Source organism: Panthera leo, chromosome B3, assembly GCF_018350215.1.
Source record: "Panthera leo isolate Ple1 chromosome B3, P.leo_Ple1_pat1.1, whole genome shotgun sequence".
Classification (NCBI taxonomy): domain Eukaryota; kingdom Metazoa; phylum Chordata; class Mammalia; order Carnivora; family Felidae; genus Panthera; species Panthera leo.
In genome coordinates this window covers 95,002,397-95,026,227 of record NC_056684.1, presented here as the reverse complement: position 1 = coordinate 95,026,227, position 23,831 = coordinate 95,002,397, and the positions used below count along the sequence as shown (strand labels likewise).

At 36.4% G+C, this 23,831-nt stretch overlaps 1 protein-coding gene across 1 annotated transcript in view; it reads left to right on the top strand.

Moving 5' to 3' along the window:
- The window catches only part of MDGA2 (MAM domain containing glycosylphosphatidylinositol anchor 2), an 855,787-nt gene that overhangs the window by 393,243 nt on the left and 438,713 nt on the right, over positions 1-23,831 (top strand). The gene's annotated exons all lie outside the window — the stretch shown is intronic.

The window sequence follows — 23,831 nt, the reverse complement described above, 5'->3', positions numbered from 1 at the left end:
ATATGTATCTTCCCTAGATATTTCTATTATTTGGGGTGTATATTTACACAAACTCACATAGACACATATATGCAATCTTTGCCAAGCGTAATTACATATATGCTAATGTACTAATTTGTAGTTTTAAATATATATAATTTGTAGTTTTCTCGCAGTGGTGAGCATCCCCCTGTAAAATATTTAAGTTGTTTGGTGTTTTTCCACCACTAGATTTTGTCCTTAAAACACGGTGAAAGGACTTCATCATGTCTCACTTCTCATCCTGGGCCATCTTGTCATTTGTGACACATAAAACAAGAATAGATATGAAATAGTATCATAATTCCCTTTCCCCATTAACAATAATCTATGTGCTTTGGATATATTTGACTTTTTAAAATTTTGTATTTCCTGGGCCTGTTAAATTATAGCAATGAAAGCTCTTTTCTCTCTGATTTTATAAATGGCGTATGCCCATGTTACCAACATGAATATTAATGCTTCTCTTCTCAGTTATGCCTCTTTAACATGATGGTACTCCCTAGTTTATGTAACCACTTAGTCTGTTCTACTAGGGAAAATCAGGATTGCCTATACACGTGATAGAAAATTCTCAACCTCTGGAAAGAGAGTAGAAAAAAAATCGCATGGCCTTTTTTTAGAGCACGACTAACCTCAATATAGTGTTTAAGTGTCTAATATTGCTTAATGGAAAAATCCATGGTACAGTTCAAACTAAATGAAATAATGATGTAAGTTAGGGTGCTCCTTCAAACAGCATCTTAAGTAGATACTTAATGTACTTCTGAGTTCAACCCCACAGCAGCCGTGCAGCCCGAGAGCTGGTTATGGGATTTCATATTCCTTTAATGGAGATGGCCCCATGCTGGGCTTTTACTTTTCCAACTGTGGCAGTAATAGTTAGTAATCAAGTCATAATGGAATAATCACAACTACAGGGAAATGCTGGCTGATGTAATAGGTTGCAAGGAGAAAAAATATTGGTGTTTTTCCAGACGTTATTCCATCTGCCTTTTTGTTGTGTGTTGAAAGAATCTAGGTTTATAGGTGAAAACAGCCCCTCAAAAGTGCCTGCACAGATAAATCTGTATCATTTGCTGAATCCTAGTGAATTTATTTTTTTCATGAGTGTACTCACAAAGAGTCACACACTTAGGAATGCTATGTTGAAATCTGAAAAGTGTGCTCTGAGCAAGAGCCAGGACATCTCTAATTCTAGAGGCCCTCACATATTTAACTTATATTTTAATGAAACAGATATCAATAGCACACTTTTGTTCTGTATCTTGTAGTTCTCTGACCTCTTCCAAAAACTGTTTCAATTTTCATTAAAGAAAATGCTACTTGCTGCTTAGAGAAAGTTCTTTCTACTGCTTATTAGGTTCTGGTCCCCAAAATGATCTCAGTGAAGGTACAGAGTCCTTTAACTTAGAAATGTAAATTATCCATTTATTTTGTAAAACCTATCTGGTCCATTCTTTTCATTTTTTGGATAAAGAAACTGGTCCCTGGGAAGTTAACTATCTGTGTGTTCTTTACTTGCAGAGTGATACAAATGAATATAGTTAATGATGATAATAGATCATTTCAAATGGCCTATAGCTTCTCTCTTACAAGAACAAATATATCACATAGCTTATCTGAAGAAAATGTTCATGCAAGAGTCTATGAAATCCTACTACATATAGTTGTAGGCACTAGAAATTTTAAGTTTACAGTTGTATAATTAATTGGAACTCAATGGGAGTGTCTGGCAAGAGTAGGAATGGAAGATTAGCTAGCCCCTTAGCCAGAAGAAAGTGCTTGTTCAAAAGCCAGTTGATAAGACCTTGGCAACTTCCGACAGTCAGAAGTTGGTCACTATGCAAGAGGAAGTTGCAAGACCAGAGCCTGAAGAGATTACAAATAATGATGGGCTTGGGGAATCCTTTTAAGGACTTTGGGCTTCACTGAAGCCCTCACTGAAATATATTAATGAAGATATTGACAGAATCAGACTTTACTTTTAGAAAGATCATTCTAACTTCATGCTAAAGAATAACATATATAAATATATTTGTTTCTGAAGGCAGGTCTGGGTGGGGATGGAGATAGGGACTTTTGGTGGGTGGGATGTGAGGGTGGCAAGAGTTCTTGAAACATAGATCTTGTTCTTGTTCTTGTTCTTTTCTATAGAGAGTAAGGGCTATTTGCTTTCAGAGCTAGAAGCCTGGCGTTAGTCTATGTAACCATTCTTGACTGAACAGGAGACCTGCTTTGTTAATGTACAAACCAACTTGTTAACTACAAAATATTTGTTCCTGTTGGACATTTACCCAATGTCTTGGTCACTGTGCCCATTCTGTAAATCTGGATAATGATGATGATAGAGCCTGGGGATACAGAGGATAGTTGCAAGATGGAAGGAGTGGAAACCAAGGAGATTCTTAGAGTTTCCTAGGCCAAAGATGTTGGTGGCCTGGACTGGGGTAGTGGCAGTAGAGAGGAACAAAGTTGAGACTTCTTTCAGAAATATAGCCTATTGATTTTAGTGATAAGTAACTGTAAATGGTTAAAGACCGCACAACATCAAATAAGTTTAGGGTTTTTGGTTGGAACACAGGGGGATGGAGTACAAGTGACATAGGGATCATAGGTGTAATAAACATAGTGGTATTGAGAAAGGGATTGGGAGTTAGGAAAACTTGGGTTTAAGTTTTAGCTTTATCCCCAGCATTATTTGGGCTAGTTATTTAGTCTATCTAAACTTCCTGTTGGCTCACCTTTAAAAATGATAACAGAAGTACCGTCCCCATGTGGTCATAAGGATTAAATGAGGTACTATGGATAGCAACCAGAACAGTGCCTTGGAACAGTGTTTGTTTGCTAATAGCGTTAGTTGCAATAATAATAGCAAAGGTTTTTGGAGGGTGAAGATTATGATTTCTGGAGACTTTATGTGGGAGGTATTATGATTTGTGGCTTTATTTTTGAAGGCTTGGAAAGTGCCCAACTAAAAAAATATTGAACTACTGTGCTGTTAGGAAGTTGGGCTCATCAGTTTAGTCCGTATTAACATGGAAGCCTTCTGACGTGAGAAAAGATTGTACTAACGTCACTGATCCTCACAGGAGTGTTGTGATTTTTCTAGGACTTTCAGAGATTTGCCCAGCCATTTTATTTTTTAAACAACGTATCATATCATAAATCAGCCAGTTTAAGAGAATGTAATTCCCCAAACAAAATCAAACACTGGTTTCCATAGTGATATCAAGTTGATGCCCTGCATTTAGGCTTTTCCTCCATGAACTTAACAAGAAGATAATAGCACATTCCAACTACCCTAAGTAGAAAATATAGCAAACAGTAAAAAAAAAAATGCACAATGTATTTAGATGGATGTTTAAATATGGATTTAACTTTTATGAAGAGAAGTATAAGCTTAAAGCTTGATTAACTGTCATAGTAGAGGCAATGGTGTATTGGAGCCAGCTCTTAATGGCTTGTAAAAGATGATTGTGAAATACACAGGTCATTAAAAATTAGATGTACTCTTATGATTGAATAAATTATACTAAAACCAAAGGTAATGCATCTTCAAAACTAATGACTTCTTAATTATTTTATCATGTCTTATTATCAATGCTCTTGACATTATTTATGTCTGTTGTATCTGTCTGGTGGAAATGTAACATAATGGTATATTGCATGTCTCTTCCTAGCTCTGTGTTCAGTGTCATTATATTAGTAATTTGAAATCCACTCTGTTGGAAGTATTTACACCATAGAAATTGGCAAATGTTATATACATCAAGGCTTCTTGTTTTACTTTGCTTTTATTTGGAGAACTGGTGGTCAAACATTTACTAGCTCACTGCTGGACAAAGGCACCTGCTTGAAGGAACATTTAAAAGAAAACAATCATAAAATATTGAAGGAAAAATCACAAGTATTTCTTAAAGTTAACCTGAAAGATATTGGCTAGGGGCAAGACAAGGAAAAACACTAATCACTAAGAAAAAATTTTAAATTCTTTGGAGTTTCTTTAGAAGACAGAACTCGGAATGTTAAAAACTTAGTTAAGTCCTATGCTGTAGATAAGATGGAGACTCTGTTGGACATCAGATATTTTTAAAAAGATACTCTTTCAGCAATGCCAGAGGAAGCCAATTTTAATGCATTCAAAATGCTTTAAAAATGTTGAAAATTGCAGTTAACCCCTTTTTAAACCTATTTGTAAGAAAGAATTATGAATTTTAATAATAGTTGTTTTATTGGTTTTTGTTCACTACCTTTTTGATGGTGATGTCTAAAAAGACATGATAATTTGCAGTGATTTGAGCAGAGAAGTGAAGATTTCTTAGTGAAGTAGTTTTCAGTAAGACATGAGTTTTTATATAGAGATGTGACTCAGAAGTAAAAAATATTGGGGAAGTATGCAGAAATAGGACCTCTCTGCTCCTTGAAAACAATTATGGTTATTAAATTATTCTCCAAGGACATCTTGACTTAAAGAGCTTGCTTCTCTGTTTTCTTCATGGGTTCAAGGGATGGTAATAATGTTAAATTCTTTGAAATAAACAGTATTTTGAGTCTCTCACTTTAGATAAATCTGTTACAAAATGACACATGACTTTGAGACCTTATGTGACTTCCACGAAGGCAGGCTGGCTTGGTCACAAGTTAGTGCTTCTTAGGGTTTTTTTAACTCAAGGTTGTATTGTTATTTTTCTTTATAAAGGAGAAAAAGAGACATCATGACCAATGGCAAATCATAAAACTCAGGATCAGGTGAATTCACTGTCAGTTGTAATTTAAAGAATGGCTTACAACACAGGCCATAAGTGGATATTCAAACAAATACAAGGTAAACGTGAATGTTTTTGCTGTACTGTGATCACTCCAATGACATGAGTCAGGGAGTTGGCCTAAGAGGGTATTGATACAGTTCTAGTGAATTTGTTGGAGCTTTCTAGCACCTTTGCCTGTGATGACAACCATAGCAATAGTCTTAAATATAGGGCATGGTCAGTCATTCCATCCGTAAGACTTTTTTAATGAGGACCTCACTGAAACACTAAAAACCAGTTGAGGATCAGAGATCTTTCTAATACAAATGAGGACCTCTCACAAGAAAGTATAAATCAATTATGCATTGAGAGGGGCTTGAAAAATATTGCTACATACCACTATTTAACTGTGCCTGCCTATTATTCTTTGGCAGTTACCCCGATGAGATTATGAGACTGGAGGAGGAAAAATAAACTTTGTAATTTGAATCAATGAACCTAAATAAATCTTGATTCTTTAAGTTCTAAATGTTAAGACTATGTAGTATCACTTCTTTATGATTCAATTTATAGGAATTTAAGTCAGTCATATCTGAGTACCTGGGATCTCACCAGGAGGATACATCCTGGCTAGCAGACAGGCAAGTGCCATATAGGGAGGGATTATACTGGTGAATTTGCCTCCATCCATTGTCTGCCCCATAGCCTGGTAGGCCAAACTCAAACTTTTCAGTGAACTTGGGAGGCTGACTCATGCCAAAAAAGACCGCAATAATTTTAAGTTTACAAGCAGAATTTGTTTGTTTATTATGAGAAACGTAACTACTAAGGAGGTAGTTCCATTCTTTGCCTAGAATATTCTTCCCTTGTTAGAAAGCTCTAAGGAAAGCCAAATTTTTAATCAAGCCAAATTCAATGTTAAATGATGTTAGGTTTCAAAAATCTGTCCTGTTCATGTGTGTATGTGTGTGTGTGTGTGTGTGTGTGAAGTCCAAGATACCAGATACTGTCAGGACAAATATTAGTACCTTTTTGTCTTAGCTTTCCTGGTCATTGCTTGACCAGGGACTGTCATCTTCATCTTTTGACTGTACTTTGTGTAAAATTTCCCCTGTAAAACTTCTGTCCTCCAGACTGTTGGTCAAAGGTGTCATTGTGGAAGCAAATTCTTGGAGCAAGCAAGGAAAATATTAGAATTTCCATAAGTGCTTATCTTCATCATTCTCCTATTTATATATATTATGTACATAATATATAATGATAATTTAAATGGTATATAATGAAAAGTTATGTATTGAAGGGCTTTAAATTCATTAGCTCATTTGACGTTTAGAATAGCCTTGTGAGACAACATACATATTATGCCCAGATAGTACCTAATTTGTCCAGAGTAGAGGAGCTGAGATTCAAACCCAGGTTGTCTGACTCCACATTCTATGCTCTCAACCAGTATACCATGCCACTTTTCCAAAGTCTTCCCTAAGAGTAATTTATACATGAATGAATTCATATATGTTAGTGAATAATATTCATTGATAAGGCTGTACAAGTGAATCATTCTATAAATCTCAAACTGTTCTTTCTGACTTGGGAGGTTTTTTCACATGTCTTTGAATATACTGTGTTCTGATCTGCTTCTTGTGTGCTGGTTTTGTAATTGAAACGTCCGTGGGCAGTTATAGCTTACTGTTTATACCCATCCCCATGTGCGTCCATGTTCTTGAATTGATTTCCTGGCATCACCTTTAATAATATTCAGGTCATTCTGGCAACACTTACTGTCACAGATTTAATGAATGTTTCTTTCTTCGTAACTAATTCAAAGACCAGAGAACTCTCTACTCAGCTTGTTTAATGTGCAAAATAATTCTCTGTAAGAGTGTGCGGTATAGCACTTTTCTCATGAGTTTCTGGTTTAGTTTACTCTCATTTGTCTCCATCGCAGAGGTAGGCTCAGAAGGCAAGGAGGCATCCTTCAAGGAGAGAGGTTAGTTTCTTTCATCTGAACATGGCAAGCACCCAGATGCTTGAACATATGCAACAGACCAAGAGTAATTCAGAAAATAACATCGAGTGTAAGGGGGGAAAAACCTCTTTTTTGAAGTGAGATTCTTTCTAAAGGTATTTTTGCTACTGTACTTGGCAACTTGTTAATAAAAATATTACTTGGGCTATTTTAGTTCCTCTCCATACTTATGTGATGTAGCACTGTGACTTAGGCCATCTGTTTTAACATCTTATGTCATTCTTTGCTGCTTTTAGCAGATGACTCTTTCAAACAACAGTTCACGAAGCTTGATCCTCTCTTCCTTACTGCATCACACCTTTTTTTCTTTGTTAAAATCTTCTGGATATCCCCAAGGTGACTCTGTAAGACATACTTGACCATGTGTGTTGAGATTAAAACAGGAAATAGTTAATAAGATGGAGACCACGTGGTTGTAAAACATTTTGGCTAACTAGCAATTTTTACATTCCAATTTGATGTTTTTTGCTTCATTTTATTTAAATCCTGAACTTAGAATTTTAATGAGCCTGAGGAATATCGTAGGCAGAAGGCATCAATAATATGCTACAAATTTCGAGAGTGGCTGATTAATATGTCCTTTTAACTATGTTTCTCCAAACCCTCTTAAGCCTGCATGCTTTCACTGTCATTGCTATGTGATATGACATTAAAGTAATTTGCTTTTGCTTAACTTTTATGCCATTCTTGTCCATATTATTAACTCAGTGGGCTGGGATGCTAATAACTTTAAATAGCCCATTGGTTGTCATGGCAACTGATATTAAAGTTAAATATAAGTCTGTCTCTTAGATTTCACATTTAAACCATTGCTGGAATTTGCATTCTTTAGGAACTCTATGGACTGACCATAGGACTTTATACAAAGGGGACCTTGAAAATGTAGGTTTGAATTAGGATTTGATTCAGTGACATCTGTTTTCAGCTCTCAGCTTATGCTTTGTTCAGATTCAGCCCAGTTCCATCAGATATGTGTTCAGAGAACCCTAAGAAGGATGCTCATGTAAATATTACAGGGGTTATCTAACCAAAAGTTGTACTTTTCTATATTGTTGCTATTAATTGTGGGTATTTTCCATGCTGGTTTTTGTCTTTTACTTACCTGTGGGATGATTTCTATAAAGTTGCCAAATTGTTTTTAAAATTACACTCTGAGTAGAGAGAAGATAGAGGACACATCCAAGGAAGCCTTGTAGAGATGACTCCCGGATACAACCTATGCTCTGTCTTGAATGACTCGTGTCCCTCTTATCCAGGGGTTTAGTAAAGATTTCTCCTCCGGCTTAAAGCCTGACTGTCCTCTTTCACTTGTCTTGTGTCACTCTTTTTCCAAAAATATGTGCACAGCATTGAGCACACAAGATTTCATTATAGTTCTAGGCAATCTCTGAGGGAAAGCTGACTAGATATTAATTTATGTTGCATTAATTTAAATAACCCATTGCTCTCATCCAGACTGTGTAATCTTTCTTTCCAGGTAGTTCAGCTTTCCACAAAGCATTATATTTTAGGCTATGCTATCCTTTTTTTCCCCCTGAAATTAGCATTTTTTTTCTACCTAGCACCAGTTTGAGGCTGAATGAATTTTCTCCCTTGATCTCTGGAGATGCAGAGTTATTTTCTGTCTAGGCTCCCACCCCCAGCTTCCAGAAGAAAGAACACTCTGTTATCAGCAGCAGCTTATCTGTTGAATATGTATGAAACATCCTAGATGTTGGACAGTCTTGTCAGTCTGTTATATAATAATTTGGTAGTGACATTGAGTCTTCTCCCTTCCCCCATATTTCTTGAACTAGCCCCTTTTTTGTTCTGAATATGCAATATCCTGTTCTGCCCTTGGTTCCCTGTCTTCTCTCTCAGCTTCCTTATTTGCCAGACTTCACTTTCCAATGATAGCAAGGTCTTATTTTCTAAAACCACAGTTTTTAATCAAAGTTCCCACTTTACTCACACACACACACACACACACACACACACACACACACACACTTTTTTTCCCCATGCCTTTCAGTAGAAGCATCTAGCATAGTGTTAAACATGTATCAATAGAATATTAATTCTGTGGGCTGTCCAATAATGTTACAAGGGAAAGGGTTCTATGTTCAGATATGATTTAGAAAGGCAGAGTTAAACAAGGCAGCCAGGTTTCCTCACCAGAGAACAATAAATATTATGAATCTCTTAAGAGAATAACAAAAGCGTTTCTGAAACATGCCTATCTCATAAACATTTTAGGACCCTCATTTGTGAGATTTCAGTTTTTTCTTTCTCCCTTTCTTTCTTTTGTCCTTCCTTCTTTCCTCCCTCCTTTCCTTCCTTCTTCCTTTCTTATCTATTTTTTTTTTCCACAGCAATCATCAAACAAGGGTCTGTGAGTAAAGGAAATAGTCTTAAGGGAATCAATCTTAATATTTTCAACTTCCCTAAAATGGATATACTTGAGACAAGACTGGAGGGATTTGAGGTCTCCCCTCCACTTTCCATGATAATCACGCTTACCCTTTATACAAAAGAAGAAAACAGCACAACACCAATATTTAAATTTCACAGCCTTAATCTTTTAAGTGCCTTACCTCAGGGTCAAAAAAAATTCCAAGGGTCTCCCCTCCACTTTCCATGATAATCACTCTCACCCTTTATACAAAAGAAGAAAACAGCACAACACCAATATTTAAATTTCACAGCCTTAATCTTTTAAGTGCCTTACCTCAGGGTCAAAAAAATTCCAAGGCACCAAACAAATAGAAATTAGTCTTGGAGTAGAAAGGATGAATGATTTATGTTTGGGTAGCAGATTCTTTCACAACTAAGATAGTTTTCAGTTCTTTTTGCTTTAACAAAATTGGAGATGGGCTTAAAGAAATGGTCAGCAGACAAGTTACTGGAAATAATTTTCAGTGATGTAGTGTGGCACTATATATTATTTTTCCCAAAGCTAGAATTTCAAAGAATTAAAATTCTTATATTCATATTTATATGAGCATGTTTCTCCGATTTTAATTAGGAGAATGAAAAATAGAAATAAGAGTGATGTGAAACCCTTCACTTCATTTTAGCAATAAGTGATGATCATTTAGTATACATGAATTAATTTAGGGGGGAAAGTAGCCTTATTCATTTAAGAGATGCATTTTCAATAAATAATTTCAAAAAATGTAACATATTTATATTGTTAGATCAGTTATGTACTAATAGAATTTTAGTGATGACTCAAATAACTTTAATCTCAACCCCAAAAATATACTCCATTTCTCCCAAAGGTAATATGAAACATTAATTAGTAAATGACTTTCAAGCATATAAACATATTACCTCAAGATAAAATTCTCTGGAGAAAAGTGGAGTGACACATGATTTAAGGAGAACGAGAAATGATATAAAATGTCTGATTATTATGAAGACCATGTTTTCATATTTTAATACATGATATTGATCATCAAATGGTTGTATATTCCATGGATCCATTTTTTGTTTCAATAAGTCACAGCCTTTTATTAAGCAAAAAAGATCTTACAAAACTTTTTTCATCTCATCAGGAAGATAGATCTTGCTAAATGTATAATATCAAAAATGTTATTGTTAAAAGCAGTTGCTAGAAAAGGGAAATTAGTGAAAATATAAATGTTCTCTTTTAGTTATGGGTGAATTTATTTAATCTCAAAGTCAGAACTAGCTTTAATTTGGCAGATTTTAACTTTGGGGGAAGGTCCAATGTGTACTTAATTTTTTTTTCTGTTTTTCTTTTTTATGTTAAAAAGTTTGAAATTAATATATAACTCACATGCCATAAAATTCACCCTTTTAACATGTAGCAATTCAGGGGTTTTAATATCTTCACAATACATGAATCCCTTGAATTGAATGGTATATTCATTTTATTTTCAAATCTCAATAGTTACAATGCATCTTTGCAACTAAATGTATGAGAATAATGTTAGAAGTTAACCTGAAAATATGTGAGGGGTAACTGGATTTTAAAGTCTTTTAGGAGTTATGTGGACAAAACATGTTTGAAGGCCACAATTCTACTTCACATTCTTTAGGAAGCATTGATCGAAGACTCCAGGTTCTTGTTCTGGCTCTTAGGTTTCCATGTCCTGCCCCTGTTTTCAGGCTAATTGTCTGTTTCTTGGTAGAGCTCCTGAAGAACTATATAAGGGATTCATTATACAGTTTAGATAACAGGTAATGGATTTAAGTTCAACCATTACAAAAATTGTATTGAGCAACCCTTTGTACCAGGCACGGTTCCAGGCACTGGACAAACCAGCAGTGAATGAAATGACACAAATCCCTGTTCTTACAAATGCATCGATAAGAGGACACAGACAATGGACAAATATATAAGTAAAATATAAGAGCAGAAGTTATGGAGAGCTGGAAAAAGTCTATTTCAATTTGCAATAAAATGTTTAGGGGAAGCCTCAGTAAAAAGCTGATATTTGAGCAAATACTTGAAGGGGGTATCGGGATATGGCAAAACATTTTTGGAAGACGACCCAGCAAGGACAGCATCCCTGAGATGATATCACACCAGTTGTTAATGAGGAAAAGGTCAGAGTGGCTGGACTGGTGTGAGCTATAAGAGCAGAAGAGATGAGATCTGAGAGACAAGCAGGGCAAAAGCCCAGGGTCGTGTTGGCTGTTGAAAGGACGTTGCTTTTTATTCTCAGCTCAGAAGTTATTTGGAGTGTTTTCAGCAGAGGAGGGTACATGCTACAAGCCGCAGCCAAATAGTGTAAGTTATAACTAAATTTATTTTAAATCTGGGTTTTCTTAACCTGACACTATCCCTAAACAGGTCCTTTTCTCTCTCCGTCTGTACTTTTCTACCCCACTCCTATCTCCTTATTCTTCTATTTGTTCCCCCACCCTTTCTCTTCTCTTTTTTTCACAGCTCTATCAATATGTCACTAAATGATTTTTTAATTTGTTACATTTAATAAAAATTTTTGGCATTTTCTCCCAAATTAAACAGCCAATAACTTTGAACCCAATCAAATATAATAGAGAAAGAAAATAATCTATTTAAAATCACAATTATGGGGACACCTGGCTGGCTCAGTCGGTTAAGTGTCTCACTCTTGATTTCAGTTTAAGTTGTGATCTAATGGTTCCTGGGATTGCGCCCCTGCGTGGACTCTACACTGAGCATGGAACTTGCTTGGGATTCTGTCTCCCCCTCTCTCCCTCCACTCGCACTCACACGCACTTGTGTGCTCTCTGTCTCTCTCTCTCTGTCTCTCTCTCTCTCTCTGAAATAAATAAATAATAGAAAAACAAAATCACAATTAAGTAGAATCACTTCTTCCTTTAATGGAGTGTCAGAATTTCCTACTAGAGAAATGATCTTTATGTAGCGTAACATCTTTAAGTGTGTAAGGTGAGCTCTTGAATGCCTGGTTTGGTTGGAAGAAAGAAGCAAATAGGTTAACTGTTCTACCAGAGAAATACACTGAGATTTGCTAGTAAGGGAAACCAGAGAAAAGGAGGAGGAGAGTCAGGTGGACAGAGGGAGAGAGAAAATAGAGAAGGGTCATTGAGCATTATGGGAGGGAGGGCACTGTTGGTAACTGTTAGCTACTGATTAACTCTTGATTACAATGGAGGGAAAGTAGATGAAAGATTTTTGGAGGTATGAGGATTTAATATTTTATTTTCAGCTGTTTGCTTGTTAATTCTATGATGTCACCACTGTCTCTCTTCCCAGGTATTCTAAAAATTCAGTAGTCTCCTACACATACTCTAGGTGAATCATTTTAACATCCAGTTAAAGGGAATATATAACAGGTTGGTATGGGGCATGGAGAAGAAAATAGCTGTGGGAATGAGATATAAGTGATATCAGGAGTTCAGAAATACCTAAATTTTGAATTACGAAACCCAGAAAGCTAAAATAACCAAGCCTTGAATTTTTGGAAATCTGGAGGTGGACATCAAACTTCTCATTAAACATAGATGGTGGAGGGAGATGGCATGGTAAGGGTCAATTTAATTTTATGTATAACTCTCAGTGGGCAGAATGACCTCAGCTAGCATCTGGACTACATGTACAATATAGTATTTGCTTCCAATAACATGTGCTCTCCAATCTCATTTACCAGACAAGAAGGATTAACATGAGTATGATGCTCAGACACAAAGATAGTGTCCTGGGAACTTTATTTGTGTTAGAACTGCATTGAATGAAGCCAAGAAATGTGATTAATAAGAGATGGTATAACTAGCAGATGCCAAGACGAAAGCTATGCAACTATGAAAACGAATCACTATTTTTAAGTAACAAGGAAAAGATGAAAAATGACATCTCATCCTGTGACAATTGGAGACATCACCCAAAAGTGAGCATTAAAAAAAAAAAAAAAAAAAAAAAAAGAGGAGAACGGGGATGGAGTATGGAAAAACTCCTGGAGGAGAATGTAGTGAATATATGCTTTGAGAAGTTCCTGTAGATGATTCAGGTATAGGTCAGATGCCTGGACCTACGCCAGTAGATACACTCAATAAATACACAAAGCCGCTCGTGTTAGCCCCTTGCTTTAATGCACCTGTTGAGCCCCCTCCCCGTGGACACATGCTCTGGCCTTTGCTGACAGCTCTTCCTCCATCTCTCATGACTGTGTGTACTGTGCGCTCCAGTCAAACACACTGCTAGGCTCTTCTGTTGACAGGTGGTTTTCCTTCACACTGTCATATTTTGGCTAGGATTTACGATGTATTCTTTGGTAGTCTATAATATCTTTAGTACTTTAGGTGTTTCCACATTTGAAATCTTTGGATGTTTTAATAATTTGGAAACTTCAATAGCATCAATAATTTAATAATTTGGAAGGGTCACTATTTGAGTTAAACCTTTGCTCCATGTCTTATTAGCTGAAGACTTATATCAAGTTACTCAATCTCTATAAAAATCTGTCAGTTTGCCTATCTGTTGCCCACCCTGAAAATTCAGTTCTATATAGTGTTGAAATAATTAAATGAGGTAATACATTTGAGATCAGCTAGCACAGTGCTGAGAAAACAGTGCTTATTAAATAAATGTTTATTTTCTTAAACGTGCTTAAACTTGAACAGCCATTTTTCAGAGATGATGTACAAATGGCCAACAAGCATAGGAAAAAAGCCCTCATACCACTAATCATCCGAGAAAGTCAAACTACAATGAGATATCGCCTCACGCCTATCAGAATGGCTAAAATGAATAACTCAGGAAACAACAGATGTTGGTGAGGTTGTGGAGAAAGGGGATCCCTCTTATACTCTTGGTGGGAAGGCAAACCAGTGCAGCCACTCTGAAAAACAGTATGGAGGTTCCTCAAAAAGTTAAAAATATAAGTACCCTACAGTCCAGCAATTACACTATTAGGTATTTACCGAAAGTACACAAAAATACTGATTTGGAGGGACACATGCACCCCGATGTTTATAGCAGCATTATAAGCAATAACCAAACTATGGATAGAGCCCAAATGTCCATCGAGTGATGAACTGATAAAGAGGATGTATATATGTGTACAATGGAATATTACTCAGCCATTAAAAAGAATGAAATCTTGCCATTTGCAACATTGTGGACGGAGCTAGTGGACAACATTGTGGACTTAAGGCTAAGTGAAATAAGTCAGAGAAAGACAGATACCATATGATTTTATTCATATGTGAAAATTAAGAAACAAATGAACAAAGGGGAATAAAAAAGGAAAGATGCAAACCATAAAATAGGCTCTTAACTATAGAAAACAAACTGAAAGTTGCAGGAGGGGAGTTGGGCAGGGGGATGGGTTAAATGTCTGATGGGTATTAAGGAGGGCACTGGTTGGGATGGGCACTAGGTGTTTTAAGTGATGAATCACTCAATTGTACACCTGAAACTAGTATAACACTGTATGTTAACTAATTGGACTTTAAATAAGAACTTGAAGCTACAAAAACAAAACAAACGTCCATATATCCATTAGGACGACTGCTATCTAAAAAACAGAAAATAACAGGAATTTGCGTGGATGTGGAGAAATTGGAACCCTTATGCACTGTTGATGGGAACGTAAAATGACGCAACCTCTATGGAAAACAGTTTGGAGAGTTAATCAAAAATTAAAAATCTCATTTCTGTGTGTGTATTCATAACAATGAAAGGAGGATCTCAAAGAGGATTTTGCACATCCATGTTCATAGCTGCAGTATTCACCATAGCCAAGAAGTGGAGGAACCCAAGTGTCCAGGAACAGATGAATGGATAAACAAAATGTGGTACATAGAGTGGAATACTATTCATCCCTATAAAACAAAGAAAAGCTCACCATATCCTACAACATGAATGAAATTGCAGGACATGATGCTAAGTGAAATAAGCCAGTCACATAAAGGTGAATACTATATGATTCCACTTATATGAGTAATCAAAATCCTAGAAACACAAAATAGAACAAAAGTTGCCAGGGGCTAGGAAGAGGAATGAATGGGGAGTTGTTGTTTAATGGGTAGGTAGCTTCCGTTTTGCAAGATGAAAATGTTCTGGAGATTGGTTGCACAGCAATGTGATCTTGCTTACCACCATTGAACTGTACAATTAAACATGTTTAAGAGGATTTAAAAAAAAAAAAGGTCACCGAAGAAACAATTGGTTTTTTTTTTCCTTTTATTGAGACTTCACTGTTACTTTGTCCTTTTCCTAATCCCTTTGAGAATTCCTTCCAGTCTTGATTAGCAATTGTCTAATAAAGACCTGCTGTCTTTCTCGCAAGAATGTATGCTCCTTGAAGACAGAATCAAAGTCCTGTTTCCCCCTGCATGTGCACAGTTTGCAAATGAGTGACCTGTAACAGATGCCTAACATATCCTGATGATTATGTGAATGAGTAAAGAAGAAAATCATCAGCCATTTGCTGTATCGGCCATCAATTCAACCCAGTTTAAAAAAAAAAAAAAAAAAAGAGGTAAATCGGGAACAAAACACAACCCAGTGAAACTGCTTCAAGGTTCTGAGATATCATGTTCCTTGGACAGCAGGCCATACAGTGCCAGTATGAGTGTACTTTTCATTCATTGTTTTGTAAATAGGAGAGACTTTAACATTGATTTTCATGAGTGTTACTCACAGGTGGCTGAGCTCAAGTAGCAAGTTATTTTCTCAATTTCATAAAATAAAGAAAAGCTGCCAAGGAAGTATTGACTGGGATATTGTCCATATGTTAGAATTTTTCCTATTTCAGGCATTTGTTTTTCATAAGATATTCCTATTAGAAAGTGGTCTATTTTCTTGAAAATTGCAATATGTAACATGTCACACATAAATATTATTTTCTTCTTTTATTAAGACATCACCCTCACCTTGTCCTTCTTATCACCCTTTTGGTAACTGTTGCTGTATTCTAACATACAGATAAGTTTAGCATCTTGATAGACATCAAGCTTTGGATTAAAGTTGTCACTTCCAAACTGTGCTCCTGTTAACAGTCAAGGTTTATCACCAAAATGGAATAATACTGTTGTGTCTCAATATGCCCCCAAAACACAATGTTAACAGGTTAATTTTTCTTAATTCTACACATTTCTTCCATAAATAATTTTAAACCTTTACTGCCTATCACTGGCTCACTCGATTAGGAAAACATGAATAGCTATCCCAAAATAATACAAATGTGCGAGATTATGGTTAAATATTTTCCTTGTCGCTTTTTGTAACAAGACCTGTGCATGTATGCTGTCATTGCATTTTATGTGAAAACACTGATGTCTTCCACATCTAAATATATCACAATCTTTTCTGTTCTGAAAGTGGTCTGCCTGAATAAGTTTGAAAATGTATTTATTGTAAGAATATCTTATTTTTAACAGTGTTTCTCTACTTCATGAGATTCTTATATTTAGGATTATAGATTGTCTAATCTTTCTCTTTTCTTTTCATCAATGCAAGTTCCCTTCTCCTCCTTCTTTTTCTGTGTAAAAGGGCCTGAACAAGTTAAAACTGATACCTTTACAGATCTGGATTGAGAAAGGGGGTCATGTGGGTCATGGAGATGGAGAAAGTAGATAGAATGACTGGGGTGAAGGAAAGGCAGTGCTGAGGGGTGGCTCTGGAGGGCTATACTCACTTCCCCTATTTCCAATAGCCCCTTCCCTTCCAACCACCATAAATTAAAATGATTAATAGTAACAATAATAGAAGTCTATAACAAGAGAAATCACCCTGTTATGAGTCAGGTATTACTATTTTTCCTGTTTTCTAGATGAAACTAACTCAAAGAAATGTTAAAGTACTTGTTTGGGGTCCTGTACTAACAAATGGAAATGACTGAAATTAAACCCAGGTAGCCTTTTTTTTATATTGATTGTTTGCCTGAAGTTGTGTGTGTGTGTGTGTGTGTGTGTGTGTGTGTGTGTGTGTGTGTGTGTGTGTTTTAAGTAAGTAAATATTATTTTGTCTTGAGTGATACTGCTTTATTTCCAAACATCTTCACACTAGTTTCTATGCAAATGCGGAAGTCTGAATGCATCACTGAGCACCTAAATATCTTGGTGTGCTTTGTGTGAAAACAATAAACAAATAATGTTTACTTATAGTCGCCATGTTTTTACTGACAGAAAATTACAGTGTGAGATTGACATGATGTTTTATTATCTTCAGAATAACAACACTGAGGTATGGCATATATGCTTCAGGGCTAGTGAGTCATAGTAGATAAAGCTCCGTATTCCTCTCATTCATGTAATCAGTATTATTGAATGGCTACAATGTAAGGAGAGGGAATCTCACAGTGCAAAAGACAGAAGCTTACACTGTAGTACAGGAGGCAATGGATAATGAGCACATAAAATGGATGAAGAGTTGTCATGGCTGTAAGTGGGAGGGAGTGAAGGATGAGGAAATGAGGTAGAGAGGGGTGGGTAGGGACCGTGGTACTCTTCCAACTGGGATGGTCAAAGGAGACTTTCAGAGATAGTGATACCTTGCTGAGACCTAAATGATGAGAAATTGCTGAGCCCTGTGAAGATCTTGGTGGCAAGAGGTTGAAGGGGAACTTTTCACATAGATGAGCAAGTAGGCAGAATGGCCCCCTGGCAGGGACCAGCATGAACAATTCTAAGAACAGAAAAGTATATATATATATATGAAAACAGAAGGTGCTATTAGCGCTTTAAAGGTCCACAACAGGTAGGAGTAATGGGAAGAGAGTACTTAATATATCTTGATATGTGTTTAAATGTTATTTTTCTTTCTTGTTGTGTGGAGAATGGAGCATAGGAGAAGAAAGAAAGCAACACCATCTGTTAACAGGCAATTGATACATTTCAGATGAGGTAATAGTGGCAGCCTAGATGGTGGGGATATCAGCTGAGATGTTACAAAATGGTGAGATTGGGATATGTTTTGGAGGTTGAATGAGCAGCGATTGCTGAGAGGTTCAAGAAAATCATCAAAAAATGACTCCTATGATTTTGTAATTTAACTGGATATTTGGGCCATTAAATAAAATAGCCAGCAAGTTTGGGCACTTTTTGGAAGATCTTAGTTTTCAGCTCAGCCATTACTACTTAGTTTACTGTAACCTAGAAAAGGTCATTTAACCTTTTTCTTTCTCCCAACGTAGGGCTTGAACTCACAACTCCTAGATGAAGAGTCGCATGATAATTTATTGCAATATTAGTTTCCCTAAGTACAAAGTGAGGAACTCCTAGTACACAGAATTGTAATAATGATGAAATGAGCTAATATTTATGAAAATACTTAGTACAGTTTGAAGCATATACTTGGTACTCAATAATATTAGTTTCCCTAAGTGCAAAGAGAGGGAACTCCTAGTACACAAGATTGTATTAATGGTGAAATGAGCTAATATTTATGAAAATACTTAGGACAGTTTGAAGCATATACTTGGTGCTCAATAAATTTTAATGTACATGCAGCCCTCTCCATGTGCTACACATTAAATGTTAAGATTTGATTACCATTAATATTGTTATTGTTGCTGTTACTATCTTGTATTGCATAGCAAGGCAATGATACACTGCACAGTGGCCACCCAATAAGCATCTTAATCAACATTCATTATCATTATTAATCAACAGATAAATTAAAAGAATATAATAAAAATGATCAAAATATTTGAAAATTATAATATGAAGGAACTAATTTACTTTCTGTACATTCTTTTGGGTTGAGAGCCTGATCAAAAAATTTATTATATCTACCTCAGGCCAATCAGAGAACTCTTGTTGAAGATATAAATCCTTTTTGATCCTGATGGTCATGCATGAATATCTTACCAGTGATCCTCAAAATAATTTATAATCTTATCAATGGAGTAAAACACTGAGGTTTTATTTTTTTTTATTTATTTATTTTGAAAGAGAGAGAGAGAGAGAATGCACGGGAGGGGCAGAGAGAGAGAGAGGGAGAGAGAGAGAGAATCCCAAGAAGGTTCTGCACCATCAGTGCAGAGCCCAATGCAGGGCTCAAACCCATGAAATGCAAGATCATGACCTGAGCTGAAATCAAGAGTTGGACACTTAACCGACTAAGCCACCCAGGCACCTGACTTTGAGGTTTTAATTATTCATCCATCTGGGCATTAAAGCAAAGTCAGAAATATTGGCCCTGTCCATAGATTTCTCTGTTTACTTTCTGGTAGAGGTGGTTTGCTCTTTCTTGAGACATGGACCTTGCTATACCCAATCATTTTCCTTAAAGAATGTCAAGCAATCTGTTGGCTTATGTTAAATGTTGAAGGATATATATTAAATAATACAGGATCATATTTAGTTTGCAACAATAAATACGTGTATATTGGACCTTTGGCAGGGAATAAAATTGAACTCACAGCTCCTTGTCTCAAAAGCTGCTGGAGAAAACTCTTTTTAAAGCCGTTTTTAAGGACTTACTTGTCTTCAGTCAATGCAGTCATTCTCTGAAAAAAGCATGTATTAAGCAGGTATTATGTGGAGACACTGTACTAAATGTTGATGATATAGTAGCAAGTAAGTTGGATGTGATTAGGACCCTCAAGGAACTTGGTACCAATCAGGGAATATAAAAATCAGACGATTGTTTGGAGATATTTCTACATGGGTCTCTCATATGTCTGTCTGCACGTATTAAAAGCGGAGGCACTGACCCCCTGACCCCTTTTTTCCAGACTATCTTTCCAAAGTTTTTAATACAGAAAACAGCCTTGAAAATTATAAATAGTGTCAGTCTGGAGCAGCAGGAATAAACTATTCAGTATAAAAATTCCTTAGGACAGGAAAATAATATAGATCAGGAGTTTCTCACCAAAACTTTCTGTGGCCCCTTGCTCACCATTTGGGTGAAATCTGGGGAAAATGTGATGTTTCTGCGTCAGAACATATATGTGTGTCCAGTCCACAAGCCCTCAGAGAGGCCTCCTCACCACCGTCAGCCACTCTATCAACTGCCCTTTCACCAGGACTCCTAACAGGCCCCAGAAGCACTGGATAAACCAATGGGTAGCCTCTCTGTGCCCGCTAGATAACTGATGGCATTTCTCTCGACACAGAAAATAAAAAGCATTTCATTCTGAACTGAGGAAAAAAAATCTCGGTTCCCTAATCTGGACCTCCTTGTGGTGCCCTGTGGGAATAGAGACTTGGGGAACCAGAGCAAATGTGGACACCCTGATGGCTGCTAATGCCATAATAACAATATTGGGTAATGAATTTCTTTGTCTCTCACCCAAGAGTAAAAAAGTCTTTTGTCTCTCTTCCAGGAGGCTTTTGTCTTCTACTAGTAATTTTTTCCTTTTTTAATGTGGCAGGCTAGTTTAGCTTGTCTGCTTACAAATAGAGTAAAATCGTAGCCCTTCACAGATTTTGATGGCCATTAAAAGTATTGAAGAGTTTGTGCTTACACAAGACAGCAGGAAGATCAACGTCCAGCAAAGGCACTATTGGGGGATACTGTTAAAGCTGAGACGTCAAGGCTGGGGAGCCTAAGAATGATTCTACGGAAAGCGTCTTGCTCACAGTAGTAGTTCCAGACAGAAGGAAGAAGTTGTGGGGCAACATAGAGAGAAAGCTTGACATTAAAAAGGAGCATAAGAGGTTTATGACCTATCCCACACCATTTATTTTTCTCTTCTGTCTTACCTCTAATATTATTTTATCCTACAATATTGTTTTTTAACAGATCTTTTATGTATTCTTGTTGTTTATCATGGTATAACAAACCAGCCCCAAAACGTAGTGACTTAAAGTAATCATTTTGTTGTAGCTCATTATTTTATGGGTCATGGATTCTGTTAGGGCTCAGCTGTGTGATTCTTCTGTTTCTGTGCTTTTGATGAAAGTTGCTTGGGGGTATTTATTAACAGGCTGTTCTAGATGAGCTAGTAAGGCTTAATTCACTTGGGTGTTGCCTCATCAGAAATGGCTGAAAGGCTGAGCAGAACTGGGAGGGATAGCCCCAGTCCTTACACATGGACTCTCTAGTGTAATGACGACAGGTGGCTGGCTGTACATCTTGCGAGGTGGCTCAGGGCTCCAAGAATGTGTATTTCAGAGGGCAAAGTGGAAGCTAAATTGCCTTTTATGATCTGCCCTAGGATGTGTCTTGGCATCACTTTTGCCCTTTTGTACTTATTCAAAGCAGTCACAAGTCTGCCCACATTCAAATGGTGAGGATGTAGATAGACCTTATCTTTCAATGGCAGGAGGGTCCAGGGACTCGTGACTATGTTGTAAAAGTGTCACATCTTAAATCCTAACTTTTTTTTTTACAATATACATATATATGTGTGTGGAAGGGTATGTTAATTGATTAAAAGCAGTTAAGTAGGAAATATAAATAAATAATAAAATTTGAAAATACAGTGCCATCCACAATTCACCAGTAGAAGACCTGCTTCCAGAATCCTGCATGGCCTGCCCCATGTTATCTGAGATAGATTTTGACTATGCTGCTCCCTAAAAGCCCAAAGATTTGTTCTGGCCTCAGCAATAAAGTATTCAGGTGGAAGGTCCATGCTAGCTTTGCCTTCTTTGCCACATGCTAGGTAGAGATACATTGACTTGCTGTCTAATATAATATAAAGCATTGTATCATTGTGCAGTGATACATGTACAATGTATCATTTTGCTACAGATACAGTTAACAATGACTGAGACACTCCCCTTCCACCCCAGAATTTCGCTTCACAGTCCTGTATCTCTGACACATCTTCCAGAGGAGTTTAAAGACATTTCTTAGGCCCTTTGGATAGGACCATAATAGAGTGTGTGTGTTCTCTTACAGCTTTCACAGTGGGAAAGTCTGTTTCCCTTCCAGACAAGTGTCAGGTTATAGGTGAGCATCTTGCATTACCTTGTCTAGTTAGCAATTCTTCAGGAACAGGGTCTGCTACACAAAGGGAAATATAATGATAAGGTCTTTAAGGTTTGTTTTTTTTTTTTAAATAAGTGAAGGTCTTACTCCTCAGCCCTTGAACTCATTCCTGGCCTACTTTTTACAGGAATATCTAAGTCTGTTTCTGAAAGAAAAAGAGAGAGAGAGAGAGCGCGCCTGTGTTTAATCTGTGTCTTGTCTTAACAAACGCTGAAGAAAGTAGAGTGACCATAAGAATTTTGATAGAAAAGATTAATTGAAACATAAATTAAATTTTGAGTTTCAGACAACGGTGTTAACATCAAATACACTAATTTTTCTGAGATCTTGTAGCAGTGTTAATTGTAATTATTCTAACGGTGTTAGTTGAAATGATTTACTAGCAATTAGAGAAATAAAAACAAGATTTTTCCTTTAATTTGATAAGCCTGATATTGTGTTGCTTTTAAGAAAACTATTTGGTTTTCTAGCCACTAAGACTTATGACTATTCTGATGCTCGGGAATTATATATATATTTTTTTCTTTTTTTAGAAAAAGCAAAGCAAAACACAAAAATAAACAAAACCAAGACATTATAATTTTCCTGATGCCAACTGTTTGGCAATTTTAAGACTCTTTTTATTATCCTGAAACTATATAACTTCAACAAGACATTAGGGATTTATCATATATCTTTTTACATATAATGTTCTTTTGCCTGTGAATTGCATTCTCTCTGAATCATTTCCTTTTGGCTACTGTTAGGGATGATTTTCTGCAAATACACAGAACAAACTATCTTCTTTAGTTATTTTCCTAAACTTCTTATATATGATATTTTCTGTGTGTCTTCTGTGAAACTTATGTAAGATATGGCAAGAGGTGTATTTTTTACCTGCGTTTTTATTGCTATTTTTCTATCTAGTGATTCTTATGTTTTTTTTTAAGATGAATTCATCAGTTTGTTCTCTCCTACTCCTTACAGAATATTTAGTATTTCATGTATTCAGTCATACTTTCTCCTATTTAACAAATATGTATTGACTCTATCAATCTGACACTATACTAGGCACTACGGAATATACACACGTATTTAGTTCTACTCCCTCACTCCCCGAAGGGGTTCTACATCTGGCTTTTTTGCTTAAACGCTACCCTATTCCATCAGTCAAAGGTACACAGACTCAGAGCCTCTTGTCCTGCAAAGCTTTCATTTCCTTGTGACCAAGATGGCTGGGGTACCACAAACCATTTAAGATACTGCCTCAAGTATAGTCTCAATATTAGAAAGTAATTATAACAGAAAATACATCAACAACAACAAAATCTGCACTATGAGTCTGTGCTCTGTGGATCGCACACAATTACAATAATCTCTGTGAGGATTGCTCATGGGCATCAGAGAAGATGGGGAATCTTCTTGCTCCCCAAATCCAGGACTTGGCCCTGCCCTTTTCAGGAATTATACCATCAGGGATCCTCAGACTTCATTGATATTTTCAAGCGTGTGTATGTGTGTGTGTGTGTGTGTGTGTTTCCTTTATTTTTCTTCATCATCTGAGCCCAAAATTCACAAGTTTCTGATTCTTTTTATTTCTCTGGAAACCCTTCTGGACCTTGAAATTAAAAAATAAAATAGAATTAGAATAGAATAGAATAGAATAAAGGGAAAAGTTGTCCTGCTCGTGTCTCAGGTATTTTGCTTGCCACGTTAC